The sequence below is a fragment of the Sinocyclocheilus rhinocerous genome, unplaced genomic scaffold (assembly GCF_001515625.1).
Source record: "Sinocyclocheilus rhinocerous isolate Xijiao unplaced genomic scaffold, SAMN03320098_v1.1 scaffold1039, whole genome shotgun sequence".
NCBI classification, from domain to species: domain Eukaryota; kingdom Metazoa; phylum Chordata; class Actinopteri; order Cypriniformes; family Cyprinidae; genus Sinocyclocheilus; species Sinocyclocheilus rhinocerous.
The window spans coordinates 621215-628664 of record NW_015634011.1 but is presented as its reverse complement, the minus strand read 5'-3'; positions in this window follow the sequence as shown (position 1 = coordinate 628664).

Here is a 7450-nt window from a genome sequence, read left to right as displayed (position 1 = left end):
TTGTTAATGTTAGTTCATGAAAATACAGTTGTTCATGGTTAGTTCATGTTAATTCACAGTGCATTAACTAATGTTAACAAGCACAACTTTTGATTTCAATAATGCATTAGTAAATGTTGAAATTAACATTAGCTAAGATTAATAAATGCTGTAGAAGTATTGCTCATGCTTAGTTCATGTTAACTAATGTTAACTAATGAACCTTATTGTAAAGTGCTACCATTTTTTTACTTTATTGTACTGTGTCCAATCCTTAATTTGTGGATGGATGGATGGATGGACGGACGAATGGATGAATGAATTAATAAAATGAATGAATGAATGAATGTTGTGCAATAGTGAATATGATACTGCATTTTTTTGCCTTAATCTGCTTTAATTAAAATACATTTTAAGTCTCTCCCTCAGTATCTCTCTTCCTTAATAGAAAGAAACAAAGACATAAAATTAAAAAAATTAAAAATGATACACTATATTTACTCAATAAAATTGTCAACAGATTACAAGCAATATTATTAATTAAATTCAAAACAGAAAAAAATCATTAGAATTAATCAAATGAGATGCTTACACATTAACCATTCAAATTAGTAAACTAGCACAAAAAAATTAAGTAAAATTTAAACAAAAATATTGGTTTCATTGGAGAAAAAACAAACAAACACTATGCTAATGAATACTATGTTATGCATTCCAGACCAGTAGTTGGCGATCTTCATCAGTAATCCTAAAAAAATAACACTGAGGCAAACACACATGCTAAAATAACAACAACTTACTGACACATAGTAAGAAATAGTTTATAAAAAACTGAAACAGAAGTGGAAAGAGGAGAGATAAAAAGCGATACTTATGTCCTTTGCCGGTGTCCAAAAGAAACACTGCACAAAAATATAATACGCATGCACGGCGTCACCTTTTTCACAAATTCACATTTTTGTTGTTTACATGGAGATGATACAGGCATCTGTTACGTATCTGGGCCATGAACTTCCGTCTGCTAGCCATCAGAGGTCACCCTTTCCATTTTCATTGACTCTCGCACTACACACTGTTGCATATCACCCCGGACTACATATCCCATCACTCATTGCACTGATTGCACACAGCACTGATTGCACACAGCTGTTTCATATCACTCACTCACTATTTAACACTCATTCTCACTCCTTTCTAGCTGCCGAGTATTGTATGCGCTTATCGCCAGCAGTGATAGCTACTCTACAGAGCCCTCATTAGCTTCCTAGCCTAGCCTAGCCTAGCCTAGCCTTGCCTAGCCTTGCCTTGCCTTGCCTGTTTTTCTCGGTTTCTGATCTTCGCCTGTTTTCCTGGATTTATCCCTTTAGTCTCGCCCTTGTGATCCTGTTCGCCAATCGTTGACCTACGCTAGCCCTAGGACTATTCTTGTGTCTTGCCCGCCATATACCTGTTTGCCACCGTTCAACCCTGCCTGTGTTTCTGACCTCCTCTCATGTTAATAAAGCTTGCATATGGATCCGCACGTCTCACGTCTTGTCAGCCCCGTAACAATAGGAGATGATGAATTATTGTTAGCCACTTTCCAGGACATTGTGTATGTATTGAGCTTTTGTCCTCCAGTGAGTCTTGGCTGACCCAAAACTCTTGGGATCAACTTCTGGTACTAAACATGCTGACTTATTAGTGTGCAGTGTTCTCTCCTTCACAGGCCTTGAGGCAATCATGACACTGAAGCCGCCAAATGATTACAGCAGTCTAGTGCAATGGTTGTTTTTCTCCTGTGTATATTTTAGATGCGCATGAGCCGTGGTCAGACATGAAAGTAAACCACAGTGCAAAATCAGTATGTGGTAGGAGAATTGCCTATAAAAAAAACTCCCTTAAATTCCAACAGTCTGCCTAAATGAAATGCCAGTCTGAAAAGTTTTTCAGAATCATACATATCCAGAGGCAGTATGTTGTAGCAAAAACCAAATTAGCAACAGAAAAGTAGGACATCTATTTAGTTAGTTGGTATAGTTAGCTATTTATTTATTGGTTTGGTTTGTAATTTTGTTTCTCTTGCCTGTTTACATAGAATTTTATTTCATCACATTTTTCTGAGGCATTACAGATGAATATTTAGAAGAGCATCTTCAATATGTTACAGTGATCATTCCTTTGTTTACCATCTGCAGGGAGATGATTATGGATATATATTTTGTTCCTCTGGACTTGTTTTTCTCTTCATTCTGTTTCTAGTGACTGGACCCCCATTATCTTTACCCAGTTTGTAAGTCATAGAACAGGCTAGCAATTTCCCTGAAACTGATGTTGCTTTAAAAGATGTTATGGTTCAGGTTAGGCTTTAGGTTTAAGGATTTTACAGTGACTTTTTTTTTGCAGGATATCACTATGGCAGTAGGTGATCGTCTGTATGAGTGAGTCAGTGAAACCAGATTCGATAAACAATACTGATTCATTCAGAAGAAGAAACAAGTGACTAGTTTCATTAGACAGTCACGCAATCATAAAAAAAAAATAATAATAATAATAATTCAGAAATTATTATTGTAGCAACCCTGTTCCATGGTGTTGCACTAAACATCTGTACAACTAAAGCACATTTCTTCCACAAAATTTAATTTCACCTTCATGTGTTTCTGACCTCCCTGCTTTAAATAAAGCTTGCACATGGATCCGCACATCTCACGTCTCGTCAGCCCCGTAACAGCATCGTGTTCAAAAGCTTGTGTTTTCAGGCCCCCAAAACGGGAGTTATTGAAGATACCTGATGTTAACAAAGAATCACTGAAGGAGAATATCAAAATGGTTACCATTACGGTGGTCAGTGTTTGCTTTAGTTGTGCTCTTGACCCTTGACTTTTTAACAATAGATTTTGTTTGGCTGCTGTAACTGAGTTATAACAGTTAGACAAGCCAAGTGAAAAGGTGATCGGGTGTTGTTGGTTATGTTTTTACATAATCATCATTTGACCTGAATCACTGAACTCATTTACAGCCTAATGAGTTCCTCTGAATTGGATTTACTTTGATTTCAGCAGCCCTGTAAATCTACTGTATAATCCAAAGGGTTTCTTAAAAATTGTTATCATCAAAAACATTATTTTAGGCGCACTCTGACATCAAGAACCAGCGTATGAATCTCAACAACGGTGACAAACAGCATATTCAGATAAAGAGATCAACTCTGAGCATCACAAAACATGCTACAAAAATATCAAATAAAAACATCAAAAATAAAAGAAAATAGTCTAAATAAAATAAGTTACTAAGACAATGCAGCTCATAATTTATTCATGCCCTAATGCATGATGGGTGCTATTGATGAGTTTTGATTGGTGGCACTGCAACATTTGATGGTCACCATTTTTGAGGTTTTTGTGATTCTTGGTGTCTGTGTACCTAAATGTTTATATATATATATATTTGATCTGAAGAGCTTTTAAAAATCTCTCTGGTTATGCTGAAAATTCCAGACCTTATACTGTACAATCACAGGATGGCTGAAATCGATAAGGTAAATCCAACTCAGAGATTCAGGTCAAATGATGATGATGGCAAAATATAACCAAAACCACTCAACAATCGTTTATCTTGGCTTTTCTAGCTGTTATAACTCAGTTACAGCCAAACAATATATAATGTTAAAGAGTCAAGAGCCCAACTAAACACTGACCACCGTAATGGTAACCTAAAATTTATTTTCTCCTTCAGTGATTCTTTGTTAACATCAGGTATCTTACATAACTCTGTATCATCTCCATGTAAACAACAAAAACGTGAATTTGTGAAAAAAGTGACATCGTGCATGCATATTACGTTTTTTGCACTGTGTTTCTGGATCGCCAACTACTGGCCTGGCATGCATAACATAGTATTCATTAGCATAGTGTTTTTTTCTCCAATTAAATAAACATTTTTGTTTCAATTTTACTTAATATGTTGTGCTATTTTACTCATTTTTAATGGTTAATTTTTAAGCATCTCATTTGATTCATTTGAATTAATTCTTATGTGTTGAATTTAATTAATAATATTGCTTGTAATCTGTTGACACAATTTTATTGAGTAAATATAGTGTATATTTTTTTTACAGTGAAGGCATATTGTAGCTGAACTGAGTATCAGGAGCTGTATGTGTGTGTGTCGTTGAGCCTGAGGGAATCTCTCACGAGCGACTCACTACACTGTCTAGTGTAATAACCAGCAGCATCATCACAAATCAGCGTTTGACTTTCCCAGGTCACTTTCTTATGAATGGCTAAACTTCTGTGGGCATCATGAAGTTCACCTTTTCCAGTTTATTATCTTTTATTCACTTTTTCATATTTATTCAACGCAAATGTGAGGGTGTTTTATACAGATGTCCCTGAAATGCCATGCATTTTTAAATTTTTTTTTGCATATAAATGCTCAATCTCAATAAATGCTGAATGCATGTGGAATATACTGAAATATTCCAATATGTGGTTTCCATATATGTCAGTATATTATTAGGCAAATATCATAATGCCAACGAGCTTCAGTGTAAATATTGCGTCAAAATCAAATCAATTTGAGCGCGATTTAAACCCGGATGATTGTAACCACCCTAAGTTCGTCTGCTTTGGGAAAGCTAGCGTGTCTCCGACATAGTAATAACACTTGTTGCCTTCTCTAGTGCAGCTCAACCAGGTCTTGTCCCATTCGTCGGTATTTGGAAAATATGCGTTGTAGTCCAAACGAGTCGTTCGTTGTAGTTTTTGAAAAGTGATTTCTGTTAAATAAAATATCTCCTTTTGAAGTGGACTTTGAGCTTTGTAACTTTGCAGATCTTTTTTATTTACAGCAACATCACAGACTAACTAAAGTTGAAAAAGTGAAAAGGCATAATAGGACCCCTTTAAAGAAACAGTATGCAATGATAATTACTTCAAACAGTAGTATGCATAATTTCTAAAATGATAAATTGAATTTTTTTTTTTTTTAATTCAATTTAGAATAAAGAAGGAAATGACGGCTAATATCACTTCAAGATCATCTTCAAAATCGATGTTCATGTGGGTATTCCATACATACAGAAATGCATGCTACATACTAGGGATTGGTATCACTAGCTACCTCAGATAGTTACATGTTAGAATTGAATGCATTAGAATAGTATAATTTATATAGTGCCAAACATAAGGGAAAACCAATGTGTCAATCAGAGTGATTTTAATTTGTCAGTGTGGTTTGACAAATTAATGTCAAAAAAATAAATAAATGCACACATAAATGTAATAATAATACTAATAATAATCATAATAGAGGCAATAGTATGAGAAAAAAAAAAGTTCACAAATAAAACCTACTCCAATAAACTGTTTAATTTACAACTTCAAAAAAATTGATGCAATATTGTGAGAAAAAAAAAATAAAAAAATTCACAATATAATAAAAAAAAATGGGGGAAAATCTGAAAAAAAAATGGTGTAGTATTAATTGTGTAGTATATTGCTAACACATTGAATTCAACATGAAATTTTGAAGTAGAAAGACTGAAAAAGTATTTTCTTGTAAAATGTACTTTAATGATCTATATTTTGTTTACAACTTTGAAAAAAGCAATTGCTTCAATATTAGGATAAAGAGTCACATACATATATATATACACACACACACATACATACTGTAACGATTCAATCCACTGAAGGCGAGCGTAGTGAAGAACCCAAGTGCAGTTTATTTACAGGTGATCCAAACATAATCCAAACAGACGAAGACTAGATACACAGACTTGACGAGGCATGAACAGACTTGACCGTTAGCAGACTTTGGTGTAGCAGACATGACGTGAGCAGGCTGTGGCTTGGCAGACATGATGTGAGCAGGCTTTGGCATAGCAGACATGACGTGTGCAGGTGTGATGTTAACTACACCAGACAAGACAGTCGGGACAGGAGTATGCTAACAAGAGAACCAATGGCATGAATACATGAGGGCAAGGGAAGCATGACACAAACAGGGTGAAACAATTACAAAATAAAAGACATGGAAAACATGAACATGAAACAAAAACAAAACCCAAACCCCACATTACACATACATACATAAATGTGTGTGTGTGTGTGTGAAAAATTATGTAGTGTTTACAATTTTACCTCAGTAATTACTGGTAAATTTCACAAATCATTACAAAGAAATGGCAAGCAACACGTTGAATTAAATGTGCAATTTTAGAGTAGAAAGACAGAAATAATATTTTATTGTTAAACATACTCTAATCATCTTTTTCTAACTTTGAAATATAATTTTTTTTACAGTGTATATCCCCTGTAAAATTAATATAAGCAGTGTGCAGTTTCAAACACACTGTGCTCATCCATATTGCAATCTACAACAAAATAAGAAATAGATGTTCAAGACTGATACAAATACACACATCAATGCTTTGTCCTTGTGATAATGCATCATATACTGAAGCAAAGCAACAGCGAGGGTCTTAAAGCCATCGGCCGCACTCAGCATCCTGAAGATGAATTACTCTACTCTTTCACCACATGGAAGGTCAGTGGTTTTCCTGTGACTGCAGGTGCTGTGTGTGTATATGTGTAACAGGAAGTGGAGCTCTGTTCTGCCTGTTGTCCCAGCAACAAGTGTCTCCTCTGAGACCGGCCGCGGCAGCTCAGAAAACCCAGAGGCCAAGAATAAAATCAGTTGACTCGTATCCTGCACCAGTATTGAATTTCTTTACTTGCGGTTCAAATTATTTATTTTTATTTATGGGTTTTTATTTTTAAATATTTATTTACCAGTTTTTTTTATTTTTTTTTTATAAGAGAGAGGGCTAAATGATGCTGGCCAGATTCAAACCTGTGTCTGGCACAGTTCTGACACATAAAACACATTTAAAAACCAAGCTGAGTTATAACAAAACATGCCATATATTATGCTTTATGCCGAGAGAGGGCTAAATGATGCTGGCCAGATTCAAACCTGTGTCTGGCACAGTTCTGACACATAAAACACATTTAAAAACCCAGCTGAGTTATAACAAAACATGCCATATATTATGCTTTATGCTTTTAAGTATAACACTTAAGAATGAAATCCTTAAAATGCCTTCAGGGTGTAAGGGGTTAATTGCAAATTTTCTGTCTCAGAATTGCAACATTATTTCCCCTAATGTGACTTAATTTCGTATTTTTTAATAATATAGAATAAAATTGTTTTTTAATTCTCAATTTTCTTTTTTTTTACTCAGAAGCTGAAACAGGCTTCCACACTCAGCTGTTCAAAAAAACACCAAAAATCTAATGGGAATGTTTTGCTGTAGTGTGTCAGTAGAAAATATCAGTTTACATTTCCTAACATTCCTTTTGCCATTAATTGTAATAATTCGCTGATGTTTTTGTATGCACAAGGAGTCTGACAATAGCCAGTGCTCCACACAGAGATCTGATCTCACCATCATTCAGTCCGTCTGAAAAAACTGAGACAGGCTAAA